Raw genomic sequence first — 14810 nt, 5'->3', positions numbered from 1 at the left:
TGACTGGCCCAGCCAGAGCCCTGACCTAAACCCAATTGAGCATCTCTGGAGAGACCTGAAAATGGCTGTCCACCAACGTTCACCATCCAACTTGACGGAACTGGAGAGGATCTGAAAGGAAGAATGACAGAGGATCCCCAAATCCAGGTGTGAAAAACTTGTTGCATCATTCCCAAGAAGATTCATGGCTGTACTAGCTCTAAAGGGGGCTTCTACTCAATACTGAGCAAAGGGTCTGAATACTTATGACCATGTGATATTTAAGTTTTTCTTTTTTAATAAATTTGGAAAAATTTCTACATTTCTGGGTCCCCCCCCCCAGTTCATGTTTTCTTTCCCCTCTTTCCTAATTTTATCTTTTAGACAATCTTTGATATGTGGCATCATGGCCTTATAGAACTGACTCTCGTTATTTCAATGAGAGGGATGCGATGATACCTGGTCTAGTGAAGGAGACAGTCAGGCAAATGTGCTGACTATGTGGGTCTGTGCGCCGGCCGGCTTTCCGTGTCCCAGTGACATGAGGTGTTGTGGCTATTCTGTAGCCCCCGCTTCTGTCACATGACGCGGATGCTGGCCGGCGTCCGGATCCCCATGGTGACGCACACGTCACTTCCGGTCCCGCGGTCTTTGTGTTCTAGCGGTGTGTGGCGTCAGGGCTTATGCCCCGCCCCTCTGCTGTCACATGACGCGGATGCCGGCCGGCGTTCTACCTCCGCAATGACACTGTGTGTTTCAGCGGTGTGTGGCGTTAGGGCTTAAGCCCCGCCCCTCCGCTGTCACATGATGCGGATGTCGGCTGGCGTCCTGGTCTCCGCAGTGACGCTGATATCACTTCCGGTCTTTAAATGTGCCTGGCGCCAATATAAGCAAGTGACAGCGAGGCAGCAAACATGCCCCCTGACGAAGGGAACCACCAAAACGCGCGTCGGGGCTTCTCTGCTCCGCATGTGCCGACCTTAGACGGACCTCTAAATCTTTGACTATTCCCTGACTGTCTTCTGCTGAAGCTTGATATCTCTGGTATGTATATAAAGTGACTTAGCAGGTCACTTATGGTTATATCTGGCATATGATAGGGAACGTACACTCAGCAGTATAGAACAGCATGGGTATTCTAGTCCAGTATAGGTGCTGTACTTGAAAATATGTATTGACATATCATCTATGTATGGTGTTACTCCTCAAATACTTAGATAGTCTATATCCGACTTAAATTGTACTGTTTGGTCCTGCATGTGTCCGCCATGTGGAGAGGGTTGTTGCGGGTTTCTATTCCTCATGTGTTTTCCACCCTGATTCCTGCTTTTGTCTGATCATCTATGTACTAATAAATTTTGATGCATATCTTTAAAACCATTGGCTCCTTTTTCATTGCTTTGTTTTGGTTGGATTTGCCACTGTATATAAAGCCAAATAAATAACCAAAAGCAAAAATGCACCTCCAGACCTTGGGCTAAGTTCACACTTATCGTTTTTGATGTGTTTTTGCACTTTTGCATTTTTTTCAACGGTGAAAAATGCATTCACCCGCAAATGTCATTTTAACATTTTGCTACCTTATCTGGCCATGTGGTGTGTGAGATATGATCAAACACATCCAGAATGAACACTCATTTCCAGCTGATAATACCATCTAGCACCTGTCCCTATTTTAAAAGCAGCTAACAGCGTTCTCAATAGGGAATAGTTTTTTTCAAGCACGGAGTACAATGCAATAATCCCTGACTAGATGCCTGTAAAACGCTATCCCAACTGATATAGGTCTCCTGTACACGAATCTCAGATAAGAGAGGTAATATACACGTGCATCTCACTAAATTAGAATATCATCAAAAAGTTAGTTTATTTCAGTTCTTCAATACAAAAAGTGAAACTCATATATTATGTTGAGTCATTACACACAGAGTGATCTATTTCAAGTGTTTATTTCTGTTAATGTTGATGATTATGGCTTGGTCAGTGTGGAGAGGTGGTGGAGATGCCAAATAAAAACCGCAAGGAGTTTGGTATCTGGTCAGGGGCCTGGACGTTTATGGTAAAACTTAAGTGTTCAGGTGGTACGGTTGCCCACATTCCATCATCTGCCTTCCTGGGTAGGGATCGCATCCTGGTCTTCTACCTGGGGCAACCAAAGCTCTGTCACAGGTACGGCGACCCTACACACTTCAGTGCAAACTGCACTGTGCAGAAATGTGCGTTGTGTTGGGGTGTCGGTCATCTTGCTGCCTCTTGTGTGGAGATTAGGTGCCACCTGTGTGGTGAGTTAGGTCACCCAGTCAGCCGTTGTCCTCGCTTCTTCGCTAATGCAGTCGAGTCCCCGGTGGGAGAAAGCCGTGAGGCCGATTTTGCTGGGGAGAGGACTAGCAGGGGTGGGGGAGCTGAGGGGCCAGGGAAGAAAAACAATAAAAAGATGCCTGCCCAGCTGAGGCGTCTAGACAAGTGCAGACAGGAGAGGGAGCGGGGCGAGCCCCGGGCTACGGGGGCGGCCCCTGTCCTGGATGCCAGTGTTGCTGCTGAGGCCCCGAGGGATGATGAGTTTGATGAGGAGGTCAGGAGGATCCACAGGGAGGAAACCCCCTCTGCCTCAGAATCCTCCCAATAAGAAAGTATGGATGAGGACAATAAGCGGTGGCTAGAGAACAAGCGTAAGCTCGGCACCAAAAAGAAGAGAAAGAAGGGAGATAAAATATCTTCTCCCGCTCTGACCAAGGTACCTAAGGAAGGTAAAACTGACTCCCCTCTAGTTGGTCTTTCTAACCGCTTACAAGCCCTTGATAACATCTCTTCCTCAGAAGAGGAGGCTGAGGGTGAGGTTCTGGCTTCGGCGGAGCTTACAGTGGGCGCCGAGTCTCCTTCTCCTGGGGATGCAAGGTCCTTGGGGGGAGGGACTGGCCCAGAGTCCGGAGACAAGGACGAAAAAAGAAGGAAAAATGTGGGAATGGACACCTCTGTATCATTAAAGAGGGGGAAGGATTCCTCCTCTGAGGCAGAGGATAAGGGGAGTGGGAAGAAGAAAGCTATCTAACTCAATCACCAATGATGGCGGTACCCACTCCGTTGACGCTGGTGTCCATTAATGTCGCCAGCATTAAGTCAAATATGGCTAGATTGGCGGCCTTTGATTTTCTCAGCCGGATTGAAGCTGACGTTTTCTTTTTGCAAGAGACCAGGCTGCCAAATATGGCAGAGGGAGTGGAGACTTGAGCCCTCCTATTGGTCTCTTGCGGCCGAGCCGTATAGCGGAGTGGCGGTCCTTTTTACCGCACCGGTAGAATGCCGACGGGTTATTGAGTTAGAAATGGGGAGGTGCCTGATATTAGATGTCCTCATGAAGGGACAAGAGCTCTGGCTCATTAACATCTATGGTCCCCAATCTAAGTGGGACCGGAAGTGTCTCTTTATGAGGATCAAGCCCTACCTTTTTACGAGTCGGCAGGTCGTCTTTGGAGGGGACTTTAACACTGTCACGAGGCCCCGAGATAAAGGAGGTTCCAGAGACAAGCTGACTTATGATGGCGTCGCCCTTAATAGTGTAGCTAGTGAAGCTCGCCTGGTAGATGTCCACATCCGGCTCACCGCAGTCCACGAGGGGTTCACCTATCATAGAGGTAACTGTAGGTCCAGGATAGACAAGTTTTATTTAAAGGAGGAAGCCGTCTCTTCAGCAGTATCTGCTGTTGAGGTGGAGTTCTCCGATCTCTGTTTGATTTTGTTTTTTCTGAATGTTACAGAGACTCCCCGGATAGGAAGAGGCTTTTGGAGGCTCAATTCGTCTCTCTTGGTACAAGCGGAGATAAGACAGTCCTTTGAGGATTTTCTTCAGAGCCAGGTACCCTTACTGGATCTTTGTAGTAGTAAGTCAGAGTGGTGGGAGATGTTCAAGAAAAGGGTGGCGAGATTCTTCCGCCAGCTCTCGAGACTCTGGAGCCTGGACAGGTACCACCTGTATCAGGGCCTGAGGAGGAAACTCGAGCATCTTGTCTCAACTGGAGGTAGCCGCGAGGAGATCTCCAGAGTGAAATCTTTGCTAATGAGGTGTCAGTATGATAGACACGCATCTTTGGTTTTTGAGAGGGATTATGGGAAGTACCGCTCGCCAGACCCTTACAGAAACTGCAAGATGTCAGTGAATAGTAAAGTTGTTACAGGACTGGTTGACACTGCGGGGTCCCTGAAAAGATCCAGATCAGGGATCCTGGAGGTCGTCAGATCCTTCTACTCGCACCTCTTGGGGAAGAGGGATCTGGATTGGGATGAGATGTCGGCTTTTCTGGCTGAAGCCGTCCCCGAACCAGGGGTAGACCCCTCTCTTGGCTTTTTGACAGAGATGATCAGGGAAGAGGAAGTTAAGTTGGCGATTGAAGGGCTTGCCCTAAAGAAATCTCCCGGTCCAGATGGCTTAACATCTGAATTCTATAAGACCTTTAAGGACGCCTTGGTTCCCCTGTTGACTGAGGTATTCAATGAATGTCTTTTATCGGGCACTCTGCCAAAATCAATGAGGAGGTCTGCCCTGATTATCTTGTCAAAGGGTAAGGACTCATCTTGCATTGAGAATTGGCGTCCCATAGCGCTTCTCAATGCAGACAGGAAGGTTTTGGCAAAGGTGCTGTTTAATCGGCTGGTGAAATTTGGACCCCGGCTCCTTTCGGGAGCCCAGCATTGCTCTGTTCCGGGCCGCATTACAATTAGTGCTGTACTCTGTGTCCGAGAGGCGGTGGAGCAGGGTAGGGCTGGTCACTGGAAGGGGTATATGCTGTCATTGGACCAGGCAAAAGCGTTTGATCGGGTTAATCATGAGTACCTCTGGTCTGTCCTTCTGAGGTATGGCCTGCCGGGGGGGTTTGTTGATTGGCTTAAGACCTTGTACGCTGGGGCAGAGAGTTTCCCGCTTGTGAACGGTTGGATTGGCAGCTCTTTTGAGGTTGGGTGTGGTGTTCGCCAGGGTTGTCTCTTGAGCCCGCTGCTGTACGTGTTTGCAATTGACCCACTTCTTAGGAGGGTGGAGCGTGGGCCATTGGCTGGGATCGTGATGGACCGGACAGCACCGGAAGCCACTCTGAGAGTGGTGGCGTATGCCGATGATGTCACCGTTTTTGTTTCCTCTGATGGGGAGGCAGAGTGGCTGATATCAGAAGTAAATAGCTACTCGGAGGCATCCGGGTCCAAGATCAACCGGGATAAGTGTGAGAGTCTCTGGCTGGGAGGAGGAGATTCTGGTTTTGATCTCCCGGACACCCTTCCAGGACCCAAAGTCTCTGCAAAAGTTCTTGGCATCGAATTTGGGCAGGGGGATTGCCCCAAACAAAATTGGAACAGCAGGCTAGAGATCGCCACTCAGAAGGTGTACTTATGGAAGGGTTGGTCTTTGACCCTAAGGGAAAGGATAAACCTGATCAAAACTTACCTGCTCCCTGTGCTGATCTATCTGGGCAGTGTGTGCATCTTGCCGGAGCCTCTCTGGACTCGGGTCTACAGTTTGTTCTTCCAACTGTTATGGGGGAATAGACTGAACCTGGTCAAGAGGGAGGTTACTTACCATACGAGGAGACTAGGAGGGTTGGGTATGGTGAACCCTGTGGTATTCCTTGTGAATACCTTCATTAAGATCAATATTGCTAACCTCTGGAAAGAGAGGGCTCCCCCGTGGGTATTCTGCTGTAAGGGATGGTTTCAGCCTTTCTTCCAGGAATGGGAGACAGGAGGGCAAGTGAAAGATCTACGCACACCACATTGACATCTACCGGCTTACGCTACTGTGGTTCTGAAGGTAATTCGTCGGTGGGGTCTGGGAATGTGGGAGGTCAGGACTCTGCCAAGGAAGCTCCTTGACAAAAGGGTTCTGTTGACTCATTTTCAGAGGCCTCTGGTGTGCAGGGATTGCCCAAGTCGGGATGTTGGGGTGGGTCTGCATCTTTTGAATTCTATCAGGATCCCTCGAAGTTTTGGGACTTGGCTTGGCGCTGCTTCCATGGGAAACTGTGTGTGAGGGACAATCTGAAGTGTAGGAGCTCTGAGGACAGGAACTGTCCTCGGGAGCATTGTGGTACCATGCTTGAAAGCATGGACCACTTCCTGCTTCGTTGTCCCTTTAACACAGAGGTGTACAACAGGATGGGCGCCTCCATTGACTGGCCATGGCTGGTCGGTCTCTCTTATGCGGAATTGGCCTATGGAGCATTCGGGGACCTGGGTGGTCGGGACCACTGCACCTTATTTCTAGTTAGCGCAGTGGTTAGGTATCACACGTGGAACGTACGGTGCTTAGTATCGACGCAGGGGAAAATCCTCCCAGTGGACGGTGTGTTTAGGACCATACTCGGTGACCTGGTGAAGGTGCGTTCTCTGGAGTATGAGAGACTGGGTACACGGAGGGCCGCTCTCCTCTGGAGGGGCTTTTCTTTTAGTGTGCCCTAGTCTGGTCATCGCCTCTCCTGGTGGTGGGCTGCTGCTGACACCATAGATTTTTGTTTTGTTTTGATCAGTAGACAGTGATGTAGGGCTGCAGGCACCGAACTTGGGCTTTGTCAGTTGTGGTTATTGTTTTGTTTGTTTCTGTATATATTGTATATATGGGTTTGGGTGTAGGTGTTAGGTTGGGTGGAGGGAAAAGGGGGGAGGTGGGTTCATCTTGTGGGACACTGGTTATTTGGGTGAAAAACTGGCACTGCCTGATCTGGCCTATGGACGTTGGACTGAGGCATGAGGCGCAGGACCAGCTCTCAGGTCACTGCCGGGGAGGGACTGGTGGGCTTGAGTGTGGGGTGTTTTGTTTTGTCTTGTATATATTTGTATAGTTAGTTTTTATTTTATTTATAAAAAAAAAAAAAAAAAAAAAGAATGTATATATTAGTATGTATATAATTTGTCGGTTATTGTTTATTATATTGTTATTATTTGTTTGGTAACTGGACCAGATGTCATGGTGTAGGTAGTCATTATTCTGTATATATGTATAATATGTGTGTGAGGATAGAGGGAGCGGCTGGACCAGTTTCATTACACTGTTTATTTTGTGGTTGATAATTTTGTTATGTTTCTGTTATTATTATTGTTATGTTTTTCATTTGTACCAGCAGAATAGTGAATGCAGCTCTGGAGTATAATACAGGATATAACTCAGGATCAGTGCAGGATCAGTAATGTAATGTATGTACACAGTGACTGCACCAGCAGAATAGTGAGTGCAGCTCTGGGGTATAATACAGGAGGTAACTCAGGATCAGTAATGTAATGTATGTACACAGTGACTGCACCAGCAGAATAGTGAGTGCAGCTCTGGAGTATAATACAGGATATAACTCCGGATCAGTAATGTAATGTATGTACACAGTGACTGCACCAGCAGAATAGTGAGTGCAGCTCTGGAGTATAATACAGGATGTAACTCAGGATCAGTAATGTAATGTATGTACACAGTGACTGCACCAGCAGAATAATGAGTGCAGCTCTGGAGTATAATACAGGATGTAACTCAGGATCAGTAATGTAATGTATGTACACAGTGACTGCACCAGCAGAATAGTGAGTGCAGCTCTGGAGTATAATACAGGATGTAACTCAGGATCAGTAATGTAATGTATGTACACAGTGACTGCACCAGCAGAATAGTGAGTGCAGCTCTGGAGTATAATACAGGATATAACTCCGGATCAGTAATGTAATGTATGTACACAGTGACTGCACCAGCAGCATAGTGAGTGCAGCTCTGGAGTATAATACAGGATGTAACTCAGGATCAGTAATGTAATGTATGTACACAGTGACTGCACCAGCAGAATAATGAGTGCAGCTCTGGAGTATAATACAGGATGTAACTCAGGATCAGTAATGTAATGTATGTACACAGTGACTGCACCAGCAGAATAGTGAGTGCAGCTCTGGAGTATAATACAGGATGTAACTCAGGATCAGTAATGTAATGTATGTACACAGTGACTGCACCAGCAGAATAGTGAGTGCAGCTCTGGAGTATTATACAGGATATAATTCAGGATCAGTACAGGATCAGTAATGTAATGTATGTACACAGTGACTGCACCAGCAGAATAGTGAGTGCAGCTCTGGAGTATAATACAGGATGTAACTCAGGATCAGTAATGTAATGTATGTACACAGTGACTGCACCAGCAGAATAGTGAGTGCAGCTCTGGAGTATTATACAGGATATAATTCAGGATCAGTACAGGATCAGTAATGTAATGTATGTACACAGTGACTGCACCAGCAGAATAGTGAGTGCAGCTCTGGAGTATAATACAGGATGTAACTCAGGATCAGTAATGTAATGTATGTACACAGTGACTGCACCAGCAGAATAGTGAGTGCAGCACTTGCATGGGCTACCACCATTTTTTTTGTTATCCTGTGTTATGATACAATGACATGACAAATTCAGCCTTAAAGAACGAGTCATTACTACTTCAATCATAAAGTAAATATCAATATCAATTGTATTAATCACAAGAGAGACACACATATATGAGATTAGTTGGACGGGGGGGTGGGGGGTGGGGGAGGGAACGTGGTTTTAGTGGGGGTGCCAGACCAATTACATATCTGACATAGATATAGCAATATCACATAGACCCCACAACAGTATTATAGTGCTTAGGTCCTAACTCAGTATAATTAAATCAAAATCAATAAAGAGGAGCAGCACACATCATATAGGTGGAGATTACATAAAAACAGGCACACAGGTGGTAAAACAGAGCGCCATGGCTGAAAGGGGATGTCCACTACTTTATATCCCCCCCATGTATCCCCCCGGGGCCCCTAAGACTTCTTGTAAATACCTTCTGTTGCAGATACGGCCTGTGAGTGGCGCTATCACTGGCCGCTCACAGGCATCATGTGACCCCCGGCTGCAGCCGGCTCTGACATCCGCTGATGTCACGACAAGTGCTGGCAGCAGCCGGGGGTCTTTGTCTTCCAGGTTCCAGGGTGGACTCCAGGCTGTGGGCGGGGTTACCCCTCCTCGTCACACCCAGCATCCACCACGCGCTCTGCCTCTCTCCATTCATTGGGAAAGCGCGCGGTGGATGCAAGGTGTGACGCGGGGGTAACCCCACCCACAACCCAGCGGCCACCGCGGGGACCCCAGTGCTGAGTCACGCCTCACTTGTCATGACGTCAGCGCGGAGTCACGTGATGCCTGTGAGAGGCAACCGATAGCGCCGCTCACAGGCATTATCAGCAACAGGAGGTATTTACAATAAATCTTAGGGGCCCCGGGGGGGGATACATAAAGTAGTGGACAACTTCTTGAATGTTAGAGATAAGTATACTGGTAATGAATGAGGCACTTACCCGTGAGTCCGCACGTCATGCCCAACTGCCCCAACGCACGCACGGGCACCCCCTGAGGAAGATTCGAAATGTGCATTGGGGCAGTTGGACATGACGTGCGGGGCTCATGGGTAAAAGAAGAAGTAATGACTCGTTCTTTAAGGTTGAATCTGCTTTGGTCTTTTGAGTCTACTTCACCTATAATGTACTAGCTATTGAACCACCCGTTCTACGCCCGGGTGGCGAGCATTTATATTGGTATATGGCCTCCATCCTGTCATGTGCTCCTCCCATCCTGTGCCCCCATCCTGGTATGTGCTGCTGCCATCCTGTGCCCCCATCCTGGTATGTGCTGCTGCCATCATGTGCCCCCATCCTGGTATGTGCTGCTATCCTGCGCCCCCATCCTGGTATGTGCTGCTCCCATCCTGTGCCCCCATCCTGGTATGTGCTGCTCCCATCCTGTGCCCCTATCCTGGTATGTGCTGCCCCCATCCTGTGCCCCCATCCTGGTATGTGCTGCTGCTATCCTGTGCCCCCATCCTGGTATGTGCTGCTGCCATCCTGTGCCCCCATCCTGGTATGTGCTGTTCCCATAAAATAGTGCCTGAGTCAACGTGTGCGCATCTCACAATATCTGGCGCCATTTTCTTGAAGACACTGTGTCTGGGAATTTGCACACACAGTGTCTTCAGTAAAATGGCATCGTAGTGCAGTGTGCACACGCTCTGACTCAGGCACCACACTGCACAGCCGCCACCCATTTTGGCTTTGAACAGAAAGACACATTCACTGTTATATATAACATTTTACATTTTGTTAAACTATTAGCTGGAAAAAAAAATTATTGTGCAAAAACTTCTGTGTAAAGAACATTTTTGGTGTAAACTCTGTGGTCTTTCTTTAAGTTGCCTCGTTGATCAGTAGCAAAAACTTTGACTTTGACTTGTTGGAAGGATTTTGTCCTTGAAGAGGCGACATAAAGTTGGCCATGGCTGAAGGCTGGAGATGGCAAATATATGCCAACTGAATCCAGTGTTTGCCCTTGACTTTTGTTGATGGTCATAGCATAAGCCAGTCTTAAGGGAAACTGTTTTCGTTTTAAAGTAAAAGGAAGATGAGGATGGCTTGGGGCAGAATAACTCTGGGAATGATACCCTTGTACCTTTAAATGATCCGCTGAGGATTTCACAGTCAATGACTTTTGACATCATTTGCTTCACAACCATTCTGGTGCCATTGCAAAGACCTCTTCTTGAGTTAAGGTTTCTTAATAGCATGACTACTGCTCCAACTTTCAAATGTAATCTATGAGGAGGCATACCACCAGGCGTTAAGCTGTTTAAGAACTCCATCGGATAGTTTGCTGCTTCCTCAGCATTTGCAGTATCTTGCTGAATGGAATCAATACTGGTGTAGCATTTCAATTCAGACTGAATTCGTCTAAGAACATTTTCATTCAGTTCATGTGAATGTTGGTTTTTTGGAGTTAGGATTGCACGGTTTGCAATGCTTTTACCTTCTGGTTGTATGACTTGAGGAAAGACAGCATCAACAATACATCCATTTTCAATGCAGACAGAAGGAATTTCAAAGATACCTTCCTCTAGTCCTGGTTCTTGAAGTTTTCCATCTCCAAGGTTTAAAAGCCATTGGGAAAAGCCTTGATGTTCTTGGGGGACATTGTCCTCATTGGTACGCATGTTTAGGTCCAATTTGAGGACTTCAATATTCCTCCAACAATTGCTGTTCTTCATGCATGCTGAAATTATTTTGGTTCTGGTGCCATGTGGTACAACAGGAAGGATTTGTCGAAAATCTCCACCAAAAACAAACACTGCACCTCCGAACGTTTTTTTGGAGGGAACTTTTGGATCTTCAGCCATGAGTTCTTTGTAGAAGGTGTCAACTGCATTTACAGCATGAGCTGGAGCCGTAGAAGCTTCGTCCCAGATTATGAGTTTGGCGTTTTTCAACTCATTGGCAGTATTGCTGCCATGACGAATATTGCACGTCGACGTTTCATTAATTGGTATAGGCAGTTTGAACAGATTATGGGAAGTTCGGCCTCCTTCCAGCAAAGTAGCAGCAATGCCTGTAAATGTACATGGCAAGACTAATTCATTTTTGCTCTGAATGTAATGCATGGTTGTATTATACAGGAATGTCTTACCACTTCCACCAGGTCCGTCAATAAAAAATAGACGTTGTTGCAAGTTGGAATCTCAAAAGCTTCTCTGATTTTTTCGAAAGCCTTTCGTTGTCCTGGGTTTAACATTTTGAATTTCTCCTCAAACAAAGCCTTTTCCGCAACAGGGTCGTAATATTTGCCAGAATTGATTGGATCATCGTACTTGCCAACAGGAAGGTGTAGGCCAAAATCTTGTAATGACTTTCCATGTGTCCGTAACACAGGCTCAATTTCATGTAATGTCATATAGACGGCCTTTTCTACATGAGGGAAACGTCTGGTATAGTCTTCCATAAGATTTTTATTGTGCCTTTGAAACAATGCTGCAGCATTAGACGGCTCACACATGATGCAAATAAATGCAGACAATTGTGTAAGTTGTATTGGCATTTGATAAGTGGCAGCTTCTGTTAGGCGAGTATCCCATTCAGAGTCATCATCAGTTAACCCTCTTGCAATACAGGCTTCTTGGAAAGTAGCAAAACGGTTTCCTTCAGTTGTTCTGAGATCCTCAAAAGATGTTGCGCCTCTAACATTGAGAAGGAGAATTCGGAGAAAGTATTTTTCTCTGTCTAATGGACTAACGTTAAACATTCTGCCAATTGTGGTTTTATGACATTTGCAACGTGGTTTCCATTTAACGTTTTTTTCATCCCAAGTGAAATGTTCAGGGATTTCAATGTAGAAATATTGTTGGGCATTAGGATCTTCCCGATTCAGTTTAAACCCAGCAAGAAGTTTAGACTTGGTGTTTTTCCGCTGCACAGCTTCAGCTTCTTTACCTGCTATAAAGCATATTGTATGCTTGTCCTCAAGGTGGACATTTCATCTTTCCACATGGTCAGGTTGATGGTGCATTTTATATTCCCTGAGTCTCCAGCATGCTTCAGGTGCACTTACATATCGAGTTTCTAAGTCATTTTTTACTTCATCCCATTCAACCGTGGCTTCTTGTTCTGTGGCAGCAGTAACACACTGTAGATTTGCACAATCATGCCCTTTGTAAACATATTTGAACAAATATTTTACACTTTGTATAGAACTGCAAATCTCAACGTTTATGTGGGCATTGTATTTTAAGGAAAGATAAGGATTGTAAGGTACAACCCATCTATTATCAACCCTGTTTCCACCAAGTTCAACAAAGTTGTTCTCATCCCGGCGTTGATATTTAGGGGATCCATTTACATTGCTATTAGTTTCGGAACAGAAATCCTTGGGAAAACCTTGTACAGTTTCCATTGTCCATGCATGGTGCATTTGGATTAAGTGGACCACATGGACCGTGTATCATGCAAGATTGTACAATTTCATAAAGCTTCGGATGCGTGTCTTTGTGCGGGAGCTCTGCACAAACAATTTTGTCAATTCTTTCTTTTTCCCAGGCTTTGTATTCCGGGGCCATAAATGCCAATATGTGTCCATGAGGGAGCCCTCTTTTTTGGAACTCAATTACATACACCATACCATTAACACGTCCAAATCTGTGGTATGTGGTTAGGTCTCCAAGTAGCAATTTTAGTTTCATGTTAAATACTCGAGCTACTAAATCGGGCCTGTCGCATGGTTGCTGACTGGGAAGTAAGTTTTCCCTGATTTCCTTCCATTTTGGACTGCACGTTACTGTTACAAATAGGTCTGGTTTGCCATATTTCCTGACCATTGCCATGGCATCTTGGTAGTTTTGTGCCATATTTCTTGGACTTCTTGGAAAGTCGATGGCAATATGACTTTTTTTCCAGGTAGGATATTTATGTTCATGAAACGGTGGTTGGTCATGAATTGGTGAAGGACGTCATATTCTTCAGCTCTTACAGTACTTTGATTTGTGCGCACCCAATTCAAACGGTTTGCCTCAGTTTTGCAATAGGCATCAACCATAAGTTGGTGTGTCAGCTTTCCTGCATTAAGGAACTGGTTAAAGTACCATCACGAATGGCAAAGTGGTATGAATACCATTGAAGTGGAGTCACATTTCCTCGACCAACTGTTTTTTTTAGTTCTGTAGTCCACCCAGAGTCCCCATAAGGGAAAAGCAAAGCGTAGCTCATTGGGTCACAGAGTCTACTCAGAATAGATATATTTTGTAAAATTCCACTTTTTGGATGAATGGTAATGTCACGGTTTTTTGGGGGTGCACCATCTGTGCTGTGGAAAATGGCAGCAATTTCCCCTCTGGCAGTTGGAGCATTGATTCTGCCGGGGTGCATAGTATTTACTTTTTCTCTCACGAAAGTCATGCTATATTCAATTGGCATTCGGTTTTCTAGATTTGCTTTTAGCATTTCTTCTTGTTCAAATTGCAACATATTTTTGTATTCTCTGGAGAAAGGATTGATATCTTCCAGAATTCTTTGTAGATTTTCCATAAGATTACGAATGCATCCACTGTTGGCTGGATTGTGCCGAATCCAGAATATATAACTGGGCGTATGTTGGTGATTCACCTTGGTTAGGGTGCAACGCAGATGTTGCATGGTAAATTTGCCCATGGATTCTGTAACAGAAAGGACCTGATCGCCTGTTAATTGATTGGTCAATTTGTGCGCCCATGGATGCAAAAGCGTTTGCACTATTGTATGATCTTATGTTTTCCATGAAATTCTTGGAGTTTGGTTCTGATCTCTTCATGCAATTAGTAATATAGGGATGCATTCACACTTCTTCCAGTTTGATGGTTCCACTATGACAACAGTTTGTTGCAATTTCATTTTGGAAATGGTTGGTATTACAAAATGAGCATTTGTTGTTCATTGGGCCAAGATAGCATGCCCCAATGTCGTCTTCATTGAAGTTTTCAGTAAGCAAAGCAGTGTTGCGAGATCTTCCGTTTTTACCCCAGCGGGCAGGTTGTTTAGTACGGGCTCCTCTGTGTCTCTCAGCATTGGCGCTGCGATGCTGCTGAAGCTCAGCGTCTGTCACACTCTCTGGGGCTGACCTATGCCTCTCTGGGGCAGACCTACGCCTCTCTGGGGCAGACCTACGCCTCTCTGGGGCAGACCTATGCCTCTCTGGGGCAGACCTACGCCTCTCTGGGGCAGACCTATGCCTCTCTGGGGCAGACCTACGCCTCTCTGGGGCAGACCTATGCCTCTCTGGGGCAGACCTACGCCTCTCTAGGGCAGACCTATGCCTCTCTGGGGCAGACCTATGCCTCTCTGGGGCAGACCTATGACTCTCTGGGCCAGACCTACGCCTCTCTGGGTCAGAGCTATGCCTCTCTGGGGCAGACCTATGCCTCTCAGCGTCAGCGTTGCGCATCTGTTGACGCTTTTTTGGGGTGAGATTATGACGGGCAGCCTTTCTTCTGACAGTATTTTTTTCA

This window comes from Phyllobates terribilis, unplaced genomic scaffold (assembly GCF_046119375.1).
Source record: "Phyllobates terribilis strain yellow unplaced genomic scaffold, ASM4611937v1 Scaffold_561__1_contigs__length_1077818, whole genome shotgun sequence".
Taxonomy (NCBI): Eukaryota; Metazoa; Chordata; class Amphibia; order Anura; family Dendrobatidae; genus Phyllobates; species Phyllobates terribilis.
Note: the sequence above shows the minus strand (reverse complement) of the source record.